This window comes from Antechinus flavipes, chromosome 3 (assembly GCF_016432865.1).
Source record: "Antechinus flavipes isolate AdamAnt ecotype Samford, QLD, Australia chromosome 3, AdamAnt_v2, whole genome shotgun sequence".
Classification (NCBI taxonomy): Eukaryota; Metazoa; Chordata; class Mammalia; order Dasyuromorphia; family Dasyuridae; genus Antechinus; species Antechinus flavipes.
Genome location: NC_067400.1, coordinates 372,012,947 through 372,030,065, shown reverse-complemented (window position 1 = coordinate 372,030,065; position 17,119 = coordinate 372,012,947). Strand labels below are relative to the sequence as shown.

Below are 17,119 nucleotides of genomic sequence, written 5' to 3'. Positions count from 1 at the left end.
TATAAGGGACCAAGAAATAACAAAACAGCTTATAAAGGAAAAAATAGAATAGAATGTGAAACATAAGAAAAATGGCAGATGTGGAGAACAGATCAAGAAGAAAAAATATAAGAATAATTGGACTGCCTGAAAAAGTTGTGACCAAAAAAAAAACCTTGACACAATAATGCAAGAAATAATCCAAGAAAATTGTCCTGCATATATACATATATTGTATTTAACATATACTTTAACATATTTAACATATATTGATCTACCTGCCATCTCGGGGAGAGAGTGGGGAAAAGGAGGAGAAAAATTGGAACAAAATGTTTTGCATTTGTCAGTGCTGAAAAATTACCCATTATATTTCTTGGAAATAAAAAGCTATAATAAAAAAAAAAATAAAAGAAAAAAAAGAAAATTGTCCTGGAGTGACAGAACATGAAGGAAAAGAAGTAGGAAAAAAATCCACTAATCACCACTTCAAAGTGATCCTTTGTGAAATATTATTGCCAAAATTTGAAACCTCCAGATCAAAGAGAAAATTTTGCAAGAAACAAGAAAAAAAAATTCAAATACACTGTAGCCACAACTAGAATCATACAGGCCTTAGCAGCAGCCACAATAAAAGACTGCAGGTCCTGAAATCATATGTTATCAGCAATCAAAAGAACAAGGCCTGTGGCCAAAAATATCATATCCAGCAAAGTTATCTATAATATTGAATGAGAAAAAAATGGACATTCAACAAACTTGTAGAGTTTCAGAATTTTCTATCAGCCAAACCTGAACTTAATAGAAAATTTAAAATACAAGAGCCAATTATATCAAGAAACTCAACATGGACAATTTGTTTTTCTTTTTTTATTTTTACATGGAAATGAATAACTCAGAAGAAAAATTAGAATTAAGGTAAAAAATAGTAATCATGTTATACAAATGAGGTATAGAGGAAGAATAGACACAAGAGAGAGTAGAGAAGGGCTCAGTAGTTCTGAAAACCTACTCAAATGGGGAATGGGTTAAATAGGCAATACTACATATATACCATGAAGGGTATAACACCCTCCAAAATCTATAAAGAAAGAAAGCAGGAGTGATGTGTGGAAAAGGAAGCAAAGAGTGAGGGAAGAAGACAAGGGAGGGATCCATGAGTGGGGAAAGGTTAAGTAATAGCAAGCCAAGTTAAGGAGTAGAGTTAAAACAAAGAGTTAGCAAGGATAGGACATGTGTATGTAGGTGGGGGAGATGGTGTGTATGTGTGTATGTATATATCTACATATTTATACATAAATATATCCTTTCTTATATATAGCCTGCTTGGGGGGGGGGGGATAAGAGGGGAGAAAAATAAAGTTATAAAGGTGTGCCATAGAGAACAAAAGAATAATTTGCAAGGAAGTAAAGAAAAGATGGACACTAATGAATATATATATATATATATATGTATGTATTTTACTAATATGTATATACTAATATTATAATTTATATATTTATATGTGTGATTTATTATAAATTATACACATATACATATATATGTATACACACACACATACACACACACACACTCACACACTAATAAATGTACTTTCTTGAACTGGTAATTTGTTGTTATATATTTTGAATCCTCCCTGATCTGCCAGGAACATGACTATGTTCTTTTTTGTTTTATTTCATTTTATTTAGTATTCCTTTTCTATTTTTCTTTTTTTCTTATTCTGTTTTTTTAATAAAAAATAAAGCATAAAATAGTGCTCAAAGAAAAAACTAATTCTTTCTTCTTTAAATTTACTTGTTAAATATAATTCAAATCAATATTTGCTTTTTAATTTGAATATAAGTATATGCTTACTTAAGAAGCCCTTTCATCAGAGTCAGCTTAATTTTTTAAGGCAGTAAAAATAGGAAATTGTTACTTACCTATGAAAGTAAAACATTTGTAATGTTCCATTTAATTTTTAAAGCTATCTTAATAAGAAAACCTCTTTATTTCTCATTAACAGATTCTTGCTTCTAGAATTTTAAGCCTCAAGAGATTGGATTATAAGGATCTTTTGTAGCTTTGAAGAAGAAAGAGTTGGAATATTCCAACTTCACTATTCCAGTGGAGGTCAGTACAATCTGTAGTAGATAAACCTGCATCATTACTTCTGCTATTGCATAACTATGCAATACAATGTGATACTGAAAATAATTAGAAATTTTAAAATGTTTTAAATCTACCATTAACAAATTTGTGTACAAGTATCCTATGTTAGGGTTAGAAGAGTAAATACTATGCCACATGAAACATTTATATAATTATGTAGCAATTTATATGTACTGTTCACCTTGCTATTTTTCTAGCTATATACAGAATTATCTGTATTTTGATTCTAAGAAATTGGTTATCTGATCAGTGTTACTATATGGCCTTTATTGTAATAGGAATTCCCTCTTGTACCCGTAAAAACTCATTTTTCTGACTATAAACTATCTGTAAGTTTACTGTAGGGTCAGAGTACCAATATTAGAGGTCATAAGCTCTGGGACAATAAATCAACAGGATGTAATAAAGTTTGGTGGGTTTTTTTTTTTTAAAGCTACATGGGGAATTTGCACCAAAGTAGGAATTATTGTTTAACATATTCCTTGTATTGAATATTAATATTTATATTAAAATATAGTTATAAAATACAGTAATTGGATTTATTTCTTGCTCCTTTGAATAAATGAAATGATGGATTTGTTTAAACTCTTATTTTCTTGTATTTATTGATTTTTTTGAAAGTAGAATTTTATTTCCTTAACATTTAGTTTTTAAAGAAGTTTCACTGAGATTACTTTTCACAAATAGATGATTTATTTCAGTGTTCTTGGCTGTCATTTTTCTGGATCTCTCAGTTCAGTTTCCAGATTAGGCTTTTTATATTGAATTATCATATAATATGGTTACATCAATAGTTAGTGATTTCACTGACATGGAGACTCTCTTTTCCTATGTATCTTATAGTCTGTAATTAAGTTGTCTTAAGACACAGAAATGTTAAATGACTTATCTACAGAGTTTAAGTGATTTTCCCATTTCATGGTTAATGCCTGGAAAGTTGGTGTTTGAAGTAGGAAGACCTGAGATCAAATTCTGACTATAATACATAATAAATATATGACCTGGGCAAATCATTTTATATCTTAATGCCCTGGGCTTCATTAAAATTGCAAGTCACAAATATGTGCCAGTCAACATCAGTAGGAGTTTCTACTATGGTAATTCTTTATACTATTGAAAAAAAGGTGAAAATCAGAGGAAGTGTCTTAGGGAACAGAGGCATTAGGTATATTGCTCAAATTTTGAAAATATCTTAATTTTGTAGTTGACTTTTTATTTTTCCCCTTGGACTGGAACTTTGATTTCGTTTGTTTAGGAAACTGCTGTTGAAGAAACTTCCTTTATCAAAGCAACCTGATGATATATCTGTAATTTGTAATCTTAGAGAATTACCTGGGCACTAAGATGTTAAGTGATTTGATCAGGATCACATAGCCACTCTGTATCAGAGATAAGAAATTAATTCAGATCTTCTGACTCCAAGGTTGGTTCTCATGCCAAATTCTTACCTGTTATGGTTGCCTTCATTGAGAGCTCAAAGTATGAGCCCTTTGATCTCAGAGGTGAGATGAATGAGGTGGGAGACTCATAGGGTATGAAAAGAGCTCCAGTTTATTATGCCATATAGCCTTGTTGATATATATTTTTGCAAGCGTGATTAGCACTTGAACAGTAGGCAATCCCCAATCACCATTCAGAGAAGCAGCTCATGGGCTTTGTGTTTGCGTTGGTGTCTGCCAATGGGAAAAGAGTCAATCCAGCTATTCCAACAACTTGCTCACAGGCAAGAGGCTCTGTCAAGGCATCCCTGCTTATGAGCAACTAACTGTGATCCTCAGGTTGATCACTTTCCCATGTCGTGCATCACTGCAATGCGGCAGAAAACTTATTGTGTACCAAAGGTGAAGGTGGCCTCTGTACTCTTTCTCAGCAGGATCCCATACTCTAGCAATTACCTTTTAATAAATTTCCTTAATATTATGCTACCATTTAATATTTGTTAAATATTCATATATTATATGACATTATACCATTTGTATACAAATAGCAGGGAATTTTTTTTTGAGTTAGTGAATGGAACTAGAGTGAACACTTTTCTCTCTCTCTCTCCTTTTCTCTCTCTCTCTCTCTGTCTCTCTCTCTCTCTCTCTTTCTCTCTCTCTCTCTTTCTTTCTCTCTCTCTCTTTCTTCTCTCTCTCTCTCTCTCTCTCTCTCTCTCTCTCTCTCTCTCTCTCTCATATTTTTATTTAAAGTTTTTGGTTCTCAGTTCTTTCCTTCCCATCTTCCTCTCTACTTCCATGAAATGGAAAGCAATCAAATATAGATTATATATGTGAAATGGTGTGTAATTTTCCATATTGGCTATTTTGAACAAGAAGACTTGAAATTTTTTTTTAAAGAGTGAAAAATAGCATGCTTTAGTCTTTATTCAAATAATATCAGTTCTTTGTCTGGAGGTAGATAGTATGTATCATCATTAGTCCTTTGAGATAATTATTCCTACCCTTGCTTTTTTTTTACTTCAGGTGAAGCATAATCAATACTGCTCATGTCTCTTACCTTTACCTTGTGTGTATCTTTCTCCTTCAAATGGGCTTCTTGTAAATAACATAGTGTAGGATTCTGGTTATTAATCCCTTTTCTTATCTACTTCCCTTTTATGGATGTGTTCATCTTATTCACATTTATAATTATGACAACTAACTGTGTACTTCCCTCTATGATATTTTCCCCATGTTCCCTCCTTTCCCCCTTATTTCCTATTTTTTCCTTCTTTAAGAAGGGAAAAAAAGAAGTTGTTTTACCTTCTGATTACCACCTTCCCCTATCTATAAGTTTCCCTTTCCCCTTTTATTTTTTCATCCCTTTTCTACTTTTATATAGAGTAGGATAGGGTTCTATATCCAACCTAGTGTGTATTTTATTCCCTCTTAGAATCAATTTTGATGAGAGAAAGGTTTAAGCTCTACCCTATACCTCTACCACCTTTCCATCAATTATAATAGCTCTTTTATACCTCTTTTATTTTGGAAATTTTACTCTAATCTATTTCTTCCCCTCCTTTTTTCCAGTGCAATTTTCTTTCTCACTCATTTGATTTGATTTGATTTGAGGATATCATCCCATCAAAGTTACCATATATATATATATATATATATATATATATATATATATATATATATATATATATATATATATATATATATACTCCTCTGTCTATCTGTCTATATATACTCCTTCTAATTGCCCTTATAGTAATACATTTCTTAAGAGTTACAGTATTTATTTTACAGTATGCGAATATAAGTAGTTTAACATTATTGAACTTTTATGTTTTTTTCTTTCTTGTTTCTTTTCTACCTTTTTATATTTTCATAGAGTCTTGTATTTGGAGCTTTGATTTTTTGTTTTTTAAATTCAGCTCTAGTCTTTTAATTAGGAATGCCTTCAAGTCCTCTATTTCATTAAATATTCATTTTTATTTTGTTTTATTTTTTTTTTCTCTGAAAGATTATATTTGGTTTTTCTGGCAAGGTGATTGTTGGTTGTAATCCTAACTCCTTTGCCTTCTTTTATATCGCATTCCAAACCCTCTGGTTCTTTAATATAGAAGCTGCCAAATCCTGTTTAATCCTGACTGTACCTCTATTATATTTGAATTGTTTATTGTTAGTTGCTTGCAGTATTTTCTGTTTGATCTGTGAGCTCTGGAACTTATCAGTGATCTTCCTGTGAATTTTCATTTTGGGATCTCTTTCATATGGTGATTAGTGGATTCTTTCAATTTCTATGTTGTCCTCTGGCTCTGGTATCAGAGCAGTTTTCTTTGATAATTTCTTGAAAGATGTTGTTCAGGTGTAATTATTTTTATAAAATCATGGCTTTCATATATTCCAAAAGCTTTTATATTGTTTCTTTTAAATCTATTTTCTAAGTTAGTTTTTTCTTTTTTCAAATGAATAATTTAACATTTTTTTCTTTTACTTTTAAATTTTGTTTTATCTTATCTTGATATCTCATCGAGGCACTAGCTATCACTTGCACAATTTTAGTTTATAAGGAACTATTTTTTTCCTTAGAGAACTTTTGTACTTCCTTTTCTAATTGACCATTTTCACTTTTAGGGAATTATTTTTCTTGATAAATTTTTGTTTATCTTTCCCCATGCTATTGACTCTTTTTTCATGACTTTTATTGCATTACTCTCATTTCTTTTCCCACTTTTTCTTCTACTCCAATTTGCTCTTTAAAATCCCTTTCAAGTTCTTCCAGGAATTCTTTTTGGGCTTGAGACTAAATTATATTTTACTTTGAGACTATACGTATATGCTCTTTTGGCGCTGTTGTCTTCTAATTTTATGCCTTGATTCCTTTTTTTTTTTTTTTTAATAACTTTTTATTGACAGACCCCATGCCTGGATAATTTTTTACAACATTATCCCTCACACTCACTTCTATTCTGACTTTTCCCCTCCCTCCCTTCACCCCTTCCCCTAGATGGTAAGCAGTCCTATACATGTTAAATATGTAACAGTATATCCTAGATACAATATATGTGTGCAGAACCGAATAGTTCTCTCTTTGCACAAGAAAAATCAAATTCAGAAGATAAAAATAACCCGGGAAGAAAAACAAAAATGCAAATAGTCTACATTCATTTCCCAGTGTTCCGTCTCTGGGTGTAGCTGATTCTGTTCATCATCGATCAATTGGAACTGAAGTAGATCTCTTTGTCAAAGAAATCCACTTCCATCAGAATACATCCTCATGCAATATCATTGTCGAAGTGTATAATGATCTCCTGGTTCTGCACATTTCACTTAGCATCAGTTCATGTAAGTCTCTCCAGTCCTCTCTGTATTCATTCTGATGGTCATTTCTTACAGAACAATAATATTCCATAACGTTCATATACCACAATTTACCCAGCCATTCTCTAACTGATGGGCATCTATTCATTTTCCAGTTTTAGCACTACAAATAGGGCTGCTACAAACATTTTGGCACATACAGGTCCCTTTCCCTTCTTTAGTATCTCTTTGGGGTATAAGCCCAATAGAAACACTGCTGGATCAAAGGGTATGCACAGTTTGATAATTTTTTGGGCATAATTCCAGATTGCTCTCCAGAATGGCTGGATTCATTCACAACTCCACCAACAATGCATCAGTGTCCCAGTTTTCCCGCATCCCCTCCAACATTCATCATTATTTTTTCCTGTCATCTTAGCCAATCTGACAGGTGTGAGTTGGTATCTCAGAGTTGTCTTAATTTGTATTTCTCAGATCAATAGTGATTTGGAACACTCTTTCATATGAGTAGAAATAGTTTTGATTTCATCATCTGAAAATTGTCTGTTCATATCCTTAGAGCATTTATCAATTGGAGAATGGCTTGATTTCTTATAAATTAGAGTCAATTCTCTATATATTTTGGAAATGAGGCCTTTATCAGAATCTTTAACGGTACAAATGTTTTCTCAATTTATTGTTTCCCTTCTAATCTTGTCTGCATTAGTTTTGTTTGTACAAAGGCTTTTTAACTTGATATAATAAAAATTTTCTCTTTTGTGATCAATAATGAACTTTAGTTCTTCTTTGGTCACAAATTCCTTCCTCCTTCACAAGTCTGAGAGGTAAACTATCCTATATTCCTCTAATTTATTTATGATCTCATTCTTTATGCCTAAATCATGGACCTATTTTGATCTTGTCTTGGTATATGGTGTTAAGTGTGGGTCCATTCCTAATTTCTGCCATACTAATTTCCAGTTTTCCCAGCAGTTTTTGTCAAATACTGAGTTTTTATCCCAAAAGTTGGGATCTTTGGGTTTGTCAAACACTAGATTGCTATAGTTATTGACTGTTTTGTCCTTTGAACCTCACCTATTCCACTGATCAATTAATCTATTTCTTAGCCAATACCAAGTGGTTTTGGTGACCACTGCTTTATAATATAGTTTTAGATCTAGTACTGCTAGGCCACCTTCATTTGATTTTTTTTTTCATTAATTCCCCTGAAATTCTCAACCTTTTGTTCTTCCATATGAATTTTGTTGTTATTTTTCTAGGTCATTATGCCTTGATTCTTATTACCATAGTCACTTCCTAAGGTTAATTTTTTTCTCATTTTTTTCTGCCTTTTTTTTTTTTTTTTTTTTTTTTTTTTTCTGATTTAGATGTGAGGGTTGGGCTTTGGTTCTGCCCTGTCCCAGGCTTTTTGTGCTGGGGCTCAGGGTCTTATTGTTGGCTTTCATTGGGCTTCAAAGCTTAGCTGTTTGCTTTCATTGTAGAGTAGGCTATTTTTCTGGCCTGTAGTGGGGCCTGTGAATGGGACTCTTGTTGACTTTTCCTGGGTGTGGGGCTTAGTTGCTGGCTTCCTCTACGGTGGGGCCTTTTTGCTGGGTTGCTATTATAAGAGGGTCTCTGTTGGCAGGCTTGGGTCTGGGGTGGAGTCTTGCTGTTAGCCAGCCCTGGGCTGGGGCTTCATTACTGGTTCTGGAATAGGCTCTAACCCTTGCTAGTGGCTTGTGCTAGGGGTGGGTTGGGGTTTTGCTATGGTGGAGAGAATATTTGCTTGCCTAAGAGAGAGGCTGGTTTGTCAAGAGTGTGGGGCCTGGCTGGTGGATTGCCCTAAGCTAGTAATCTTGGTGCAGGACCTCTGCTTTGAGGCTGGCTTTGGCTTTTGCTGTTGTTGTTGAATCTTGCTTCAATTCTAACCAGTGAGACATAACTCTTAAGAGGTTGGTAAAGTGCTTCCCTGCTTCTAGATAAATTTTGAGGTAGTTTTCTAGTTGTTTGGACAGGAATTTGGGAGGGTTTTAGAGGGTTTTTTCCTCCCATTGACATTTTGGCACCAGGACTTCAAATACACTTTGAATACTAGCATACTTGTAGGGTCAGACACTTGTAGGGTCAGTCATGTAATTTCAAGGGTTTTAAGAGATCCTTTTAGCCACCAAATTAGATACAGGAATGTTTATAGGTAGAGATTTATTCCTCAGACTACAGGGTTAATTCTTTATTAAACATAAATGCCCCTGGGAAAAGTAACCCATTTGGGTTTATCACACATTTATGGCACCTGGCTGTGTATCAGTTTATTAAGTCTTTCTCTGACAGTAAGGTTTGATTGGAGGGAATGGAGGAAAGGAGGAAAGGCTACCTAGTGTGCAAAAAGCCTGTGATTTTTGTACAGGGGAAAAAAAAAAAAAAAAAACTTTTCTTACTTCATAACTTTGCCTAAGGTCCTGTAGCTCCTCATCCAGTAATACAGGGTCCTGCCTGGCCTATATTTTTAATAGATAATTCATTATTAGTATATTTTTGTATGCAAATCTTAAACTAAAATAGTTTCTTAAATATTCAAGAATAGTTTATATTAAGTAGGCTAACCATTCCCACTAATCCTACTTATACTATTAATTTCTAAGCAAACCTTTTGTTAATAGTGTACAGGTGTACTTAAGCCCAGCTAGTGTTCAAATCATCACACAGAATGAGTGGGTAATTCATGAATGGAGTTTTAATGTGTTAATATTAAAAAAAAAATTGATGTACTACTTTTCTGTTTCTTTCTAACTTTTTCTTTGCTTGGTTTAGCCATTTGCTTTCTTTCATTTGAGTTAGTATAGATATTCATTAAATGGTTTTTATTGCAACTATATGTAACATAGGTAAATCGTCTACTGTACAAGTTGAAATAACTGCCCTAAATATTTAGTGGGTTATAGTTATGGAATATAAATTAGAGTCTCTGTGAAAGACTGGATCCTCTTTGTGTTTAGGACACAAACTTTTTGGTATTTAAATCTCTTCACAATCCAGTTCCAGCCTCTTTATTCAGGTTAATTTTACTTTATTCCCCCTATCCTAAACTCTACTTTAGCTAAACTGTTTTCAGTGCTTAACTGTTCTAGCTTCTTGTTTTCATTGCATAATTTCCTATTTCTTGACTGTGCTTTTATGTGGGCCAAGAGGTCAACAAACACAGTGCTTAATTAGCATATAGCATATACTTAATAAATCCTTGTTTATTGATTGAATATAACTTGTTGCATCCAAAATAATACAGATATCAGTCAGTTTGATGTTGAGAAAGGTGATTCTCTTTTTTTTTTTTTTTTTTTCTCTTTTCTTTTTCCTTTGTGCCTTTTTCCTTTGTTTAACCACAAGAATGGTTTTAGTTTGGCTATTTTATACACACACACACACACACACACACACACACACACACAAACACAATTATTTACAATTCAAATTACTAAGTGCCTTATACTAAAAGAAGTAATACCATAGTCATAAAAGAAATTTTGATCGACACAAGAATTTTTATAAATTCTACCTTTAATTCCTGTCTTAAAGCTTTTTATATTCCACACCTTTCTCTAACATTTCCATAAGCTTTTGGAAATATTTTTTGTTTATTTCTAACTTTTGTTTTTTATACTACTTTCATTTTGAAATATATTTCTTTCCTCATCCTACCCAGGGAGAGTCATCATCTAAAACAGATTAAAAATAGAGAGAAAGAACAAGAGTTTAGTAAAAACTAGCCAACATATTCATGAAAATATATTTAGTATTTCCTGACCTAGCATTCTCTGGAAAGAATGGAAATGGTACATTTTCTAATCTTCTTTTCAGATCCAACCTTGGTTATTATCATTAAGTAAATTAATTAGTTTAGTTTAGTTTTTTCCATTAACTTTTTTTGTCGTCATAGGATATTTTGGTTTTTGAACTCTACTTACTTCACTCTATAATAGTTCATGTAAGACTTTGGTGAATTTTTAAATTCTATATATTCATTGTTTCTTGTGTTATAGTAAGATTTTGTTACTTCACATACCACATCTCATTTATTATCCATACCAAATCAATAGGCATCTATCTTGTTTTTCACACTTGCTGCCTCACTAAGAGTTGTTACAAATATCTTGGTATTTTTGTCTGCTTCCGTGTTGGTATATGGGTAGCAATGGGATTTCTGTGCCATAAACTTACAATAATGTTGTAATTAGGCAATTGCTTTTGTCTCTTTTTCCCTTTTCTTCTCCCTTCCACACTTATGTAGATGAATTTTTCCTTATTCCCATTCACTCCTTTCAGTTTTCAACAAATCACTCTATAGGGAAAGAATTTGGAATTCTCTCCTTTTTCACTTTTTATGAATATTTGCCTCTTTGAGACATTAGACTAGCTGTGTGTGGGTGTTCTTTTAAGTTCAACTTAAAATTTTAAATAAGGCTTGGCACTTGTTTTTGTTCAACTTTAAGTTTTCATCCTTAGTATTTAAGGAAATGACTGCATTCCTTAAAGCCAATTTGAGAAAATATATAGGGAATTAGAAAAAAATTAACATTTTGATCACTTAGTTTACATTAATGTGTGATAGAAGTTAGATTATGGCATTTGGATTTCAAGAGCAAATTTCTAGAAGGAAAAGACAAAGAAGAGGCAGTCCAGGAGAAGCGACATCCATTGTTTTCAAAAATCAAACCAAACATTTTTCTTTAAGGGCAAGTATTTTTGAAACTTAAAAGAAGAATCTTGTCAGGTTAGAATACCTTTAAATCACCAGTAAGAAAATCCAGACCCTTGATATTGAATTTTCAGGAATCTTTCAAGGGGTTCTTACAAAGTAATTATTAGCATTTCTGGCTGAGCGTTGGAGTCACAGGTGTTATATAATGGACTTCTATTTTCAGAGGCTTAGTCAGAATCTGAATAATTGGTTCAGTTCTCTCCCTTGTGAAAGGACAGGAGTTAAATAAATATAAGAATCAAAAAGATATTTTCCCTCACAACCCCATTCAAATACTGTTTAATAGTTAATATCACTGATTAAAAATGCTTTTTTAAAAAACTTGTACATACTGCAGCAACCTTGACTCATGTCACTCTCATGCTCACATTTTTAATGCTTTAATTTAATAAACATTAGACCCTTAAGCCAAATTAGAATTTGGCAGGAGATTCTATATAATTGGAGAAAGATTGGTTAGTTTAGATAAATTTCTATGATTATCTTTTAGAATTGAATATGCTTTAGATATATTGCTGTGAAAGAGTTGACTGAGCATTTTGACAAAACTATACTATATCTACTGGGATGGTCTTTGGTCATCAATTTAGCCCTCCAGTAGAGAAATCAAGATTTTCCAGAGTGACAGTAAGAATGATCCACCCTCCTTACTGATTTAGTTGTAATTGAAGTCGAGTCCTTAAGGAAACTGATGAACCATATCCCACCTGGGAAGGATTCTAAGTTATATTCTCTTTTTAAAATGAGTCAGACTGTTTATTAACTAAGACTATTAATTATTCTAGCAAAGGGGCTCATGATCCCAGATATACTGTGCATAACCACTGATTAGAAGAAAAATAGGAAATTAATTAACTCCTGGGCCCCCTTGCTCTATTCAAATAGATTATTTGCAAAGTTTCCAAATTACATGGCATAGAAATAATGAAGATAACCAAATTTGAGCTTTAGCTCTGGCAGTTCACTAGGAATGATTCTGTGTGTTCTAAGGTCTCTCTAGCATTAGACAAAATATTTATATCGATGGAATGTCTCCTTGGTAAACCAGTTGATAAAGAGATAACTTTACAGTGACAAAGATACTAAATAGATGCAAGTCATAGTTCTTCATAGCTCCAATCAAGAAACCTCGAGATATTTCTAGCTATCTTTTTACGTGGGGACAGTTACATGCCATGTTAGACTAGACAAGCCTATGTTTCCTTTGCATAAATTGTGGTGAACATCAGACCCTCCAGAAAGTGTAGACAGTAGTCTATGAATCTCTTTTCTTCACTTATGAGTTTGACTCCTAAATAGCTGAAGGATTTAAAAATGCCAGGCTATGGGCTATTATTATCAGATTGACTCTTTTTCTTATAATAGAGAGGTAGCTAATAATATGTCCTCTGTCATGCTTAAAAATAGTGATACAGCTCTCCTTACCCCACCTATTAGCCCCAGATCCACTTGATTTTAGTGTAAGTTGAGCATCTGAGCTTTTTAAACTTAGTGTTGAATTTTGAGTGCTCTGAGCTCCCTAATCTTTGAGTAATAATCTTAGACAATAACATTACAACAATTTTATCCCAACTAAAAGAATTATTATTAAAACAAACAAACAAACAAACAACCCGATGCAATTATGCTTATAGTTCCTTTTTTCCCCTTAGTATTTTGAATAATTCTTTTATGTGGGGAAATACTCAATTGATGCATGGTAAAAAATGAATAAAGTAAAAATTTAAGTTTTTATTTTAAAGACCATATTCTGATGTTGATAGCAACTGAACAACTTTCTTATGTGATTGACTTTTCTGAAATATGTCATATATATATATACATTTCATCAAAATACATATATATTTTGATGAAATGTACCTCCCAATTGTTTATGGTTAGTGTCTCTTTAATCTAACTTCAAGACTTATGGTACTTTAGGGAAATGCCTCTATCTTTTCTATGTTTTTACTTTATTTACTCTTTTTCTTCCTGATCCCTTGTTAGATTTTTGGAAATTCCTTTCCCCTGATTATAAAGCTCACTTAAATGGTTAATTTTTTTTTTTCTGATTTTAACCTAAATGGAGACAGCAAATTTAGTGATGTAGATCTCTTAAACTCATAAAGGGAATAACACTTGGAATACCAAAGGAATATTTGCTAGGGAGCTTAACTTCAAATAGAAGACTAGAATAGAAGGCTGAGCTCTCATTTCAGAATAAGTTCTTTTATTTCTTCTTGTTTCCCTATCTCATTGCCTAGAGAAGCTAGTCCAAACTTTCTTTCTCTTCCCAAATCTCTCATGACTCTCCTTCCCTCTTCCCTCAACTGAGGACCTCACTTCTTATTGAGAAAATTAAGGCCGTTCATTAATAACTCACTCATCTTCATTTCAACTCCTTGATATGATCTCCCTTCCTTCTCCTCTTTGCTTCTAATCTCTGACAGTAAGGTAGCCCTCCTCTTTGCCAAGGCTGCTCGCTCTCATGTACCCTTCATCTTCTTCCCTTCTGACTTCTTTAAGAAAACCTGTTCTCTATTATATGTGTCTATCTATCAGCCTATGTGTCTTTCTGTCTATCTGCCTGTCTGTCTATATATCTCTGTCTGTGTCTTTTTGTCTATCAATCTGCCTTTCTATCTATCTGTCTGTGTGTCTTTCTGTTTGTCTATGTGTCTTTCTGTTTATATGCCAGTCTATATATCTTTCTATATACCTACCTGTCTGTTTATGGTTGTCTGTGTGTCTGCCTATTTGTCTGGGTATTTATCTGTCTGCCTCTCTGCCTAATTTTCGATTTCTCCCTATTTCTTGGGTTCCTTTCTTTGAACATGCTCAATTCTTCATTGTCCTTAAAAAAATAAAGCCTTCACTTGATTCCATTTTTTCCTTAAGCATTTTCCTTTCCTATAATTTTTTTTTTTGTTTCAGCCAAATTCCTATAAAGAGCTATCTATGTATGCCCTGCCTCTACTTCCTGTTTTGTAATCTGGCTTCAAACCCCTACTGAAACTAATTTTTACAAAGTTACCAACAATCTTGCACTAGAAAGATCTGACAGCCTTTTCACAATCCTTATCCATCTCTACTAAGGTGCTGTTTTTGACACTGTTGATCATGTTTTACTCATGGCCACTTCTTCCTGTCTGGGTTTTTGCAACATTATTTTCTCTCCTGGTTCTCCTGACTAATTATTCCTTCTCAATCTCCATTACTTCTTCATCCTTTGCTTCACAGTTATGGCTATTTCTGAAGGCTCTCCTCTCTCACTCTATACACATGTATTCTGTTTTTTTCTTTCTCTGTCTCTCTCTTCCTCTTTATCTTTCATTGTCTCTCCTTCTAGCCTTATCATGTGCCATGAGTTTAATATTAATTTCTTTGCAGAAAACTCCCATCTACATATATCCAGTCTTAGTCTCTCTTCTGAGATTCTTTCCCATATCATGCCCTTTGATATTTTTAACTTAGATTTTCCAGAAACATCTAAAGCTCAACATGTCCCAAACCGAAACTCATTATCATTTTTCTCCAAACCCACCCTTTCCCCCCTAAAGTATTACATAATTCTAACATTCTCCCAGGTTCATAATCTCAGTAGCATACTTCACTCTGCTTCACCTAGCATATCCAATCACTTTTTAAATTTTTGCACCTTTTTACCTTCACAGCCAGTAAAAAAATGTCCATGCTTTTGGGAAAGAAACATGTTCGATTTTGAATATGTTCCATTCAGAGTGTTGGGAGGACTTCCAGGTGGGATATCAAACAAGTTTCAGTCTGGCTTCTTATCTCCTCTCTACTGTGACACTCAGAACTTACCAGTGATCTGTGACCTACCAGAACTGATGGCCTTTTCTAAATCCTCTATCCTCTTTCATCTTTCTACTGCATTTGATACCATTGATACCCTGACTACTAATACCATCTCTCTTCAGCTTTCATGACAATGATTTCTTTTGGCTTTCTTAGCAGAATGACTATTTTTTCTTAAGTACTTTTAGAGTGTCATCAATCTTCTATTCACTCACTATATGTGATCCCCTGAAGCATGGGGTTTCCCCTAAGGGTCAGGCTCAAGTCCTTTCCTGTTCTCTCTCAATTCTCATTCTTGGTGCTTTCAAGTGTTTTCAGTTCAGAGCAGATGACTTCCAAGTTTATATATCCAGTTTCACATACCCTTTTGGATATGTGAAATATGTCTATAATATGAAGCTGATGTTATAGATTGGACTCCAGTCTCTTTATTTAAGAAAAAAATTGGAGGAACAGAGGGGAAGTGTAAAATGCAACTTAATACATATCCAAAATAATAACTAACATATAAGGATTAAAGGTTTCTAAAGCAATTTGATACCTATATGATATGATACCTCTTTTATTCCTCACAATCTTATGAGGTTAATACTATTATTATGCTCTCCATTTCACAAATAAGAAAATTGAAGCTAGGAATGATTAAGTGATTATCCCAGAGATAGATAATTTGGAAGTATCTAAGCAGAATTTAAACTGAGGACTTTCTGAATCCTTTGTTCTCCTAATTTGCTTATGGTATCACCCTTTAGGTTCAAATCATGTAACCATTTTGACCTTATTTTGGTATGGAGTATGAAATGTAGGCTTGTGCTGAGTTTCTGGCATTATTTTCTAGTTTTCCCAGCTATTTTTGTGAAATAGGGAGTTCTTATCCCAGAAACTAGGATTTTGGGGTTTATCAAATGGTCAATTACTATAGTCATTGATTATTGTATCATGTATATCTAACCTATTTAATCTATTCCACCGATCCACCACTCTATTTCTTGACCAATACCAAATGGTTTTGATTACTACTGGTTTGTAATAGAGTTTTTGGTCTGGTACTGCTAGATCATAGTCATTTGTAGTTTTTTTTTTTTTTCATTAATTCCCTTGATATTCTTGATTTTTGTTCTTCCAAATAAATTTCATTGTTATTTTTCCTAGCTCTATAAAATAATTTTTTGGCAGTTTGATTGGTATAGCACTGAACAAGTAGACCAATTTGCTATATTAGCTCAACCTATTCATGAGCAATTGATATTTTTCCAATTGTTTAGATCTGACTTCATTTGTGTGAGAAGTTTTTTATAATAGTGTTCATATAGTTCCTGGGTTTGTCTTGGTGAGTAGATACCTAAATATTTTATTGTGTCTACAGTTAATTTTTAAATGAAAAAAAGTTCTCTTTCATTCTCTTGCTGCTGGGCTTTGTTAACAATATTTAGAAATGCTGATGATTTGTGCGGGTTTGGATTTCTGAATCCAAAACCCAACAATCTATCTGAGAATTTTAGCTATATGTATTGATTGATGACTGTGGCAAGAGAGTTTTCCTCTGAATTCAGACTCATTTATGCTTTCTTTTCTAGAGAGCATGAGTATAACCTGGCTTTGCCATTATTTCCACTGCAATCACACACACAAAAAAAATCACATAACCTCTTAAGGCTTTAGTTTATTCATTTGTATGCTGAAGGTTTAGCTTAGATGGAACTT

General features: G+C 33.1%; 1 protein-coding gene across 7 annotated transcripts in view; it reads left to right on the top strand.

The window, feature by feature from the left end:
- The window catches only part of GTDC1 (glycosyltransferase like domain containing 1), a 544,967-nt gene that overhangs the window by 99,514 nt on the left and 428,334 nt on the right, over positions 1 to 17,119 (top strand). For 6 of the 7 annotated variants that reach the window (XM_051985822.1, XM_051985824.1, XM_051985825.1 and 3 more), the window contains one exon: positions 1,986 to 2,092. The exons of the other annotated variant lie outside the window; for it this stretch is intronic. The gene's annotated coding sequence lies outside the window, so the exon portion shown is untranslated. The remainder of the gene's footprint in view (positions 1 to 1,985; positions 2,093 to 17,119) is intronic. 7 annotated transcript variants of the gene reach the window in all.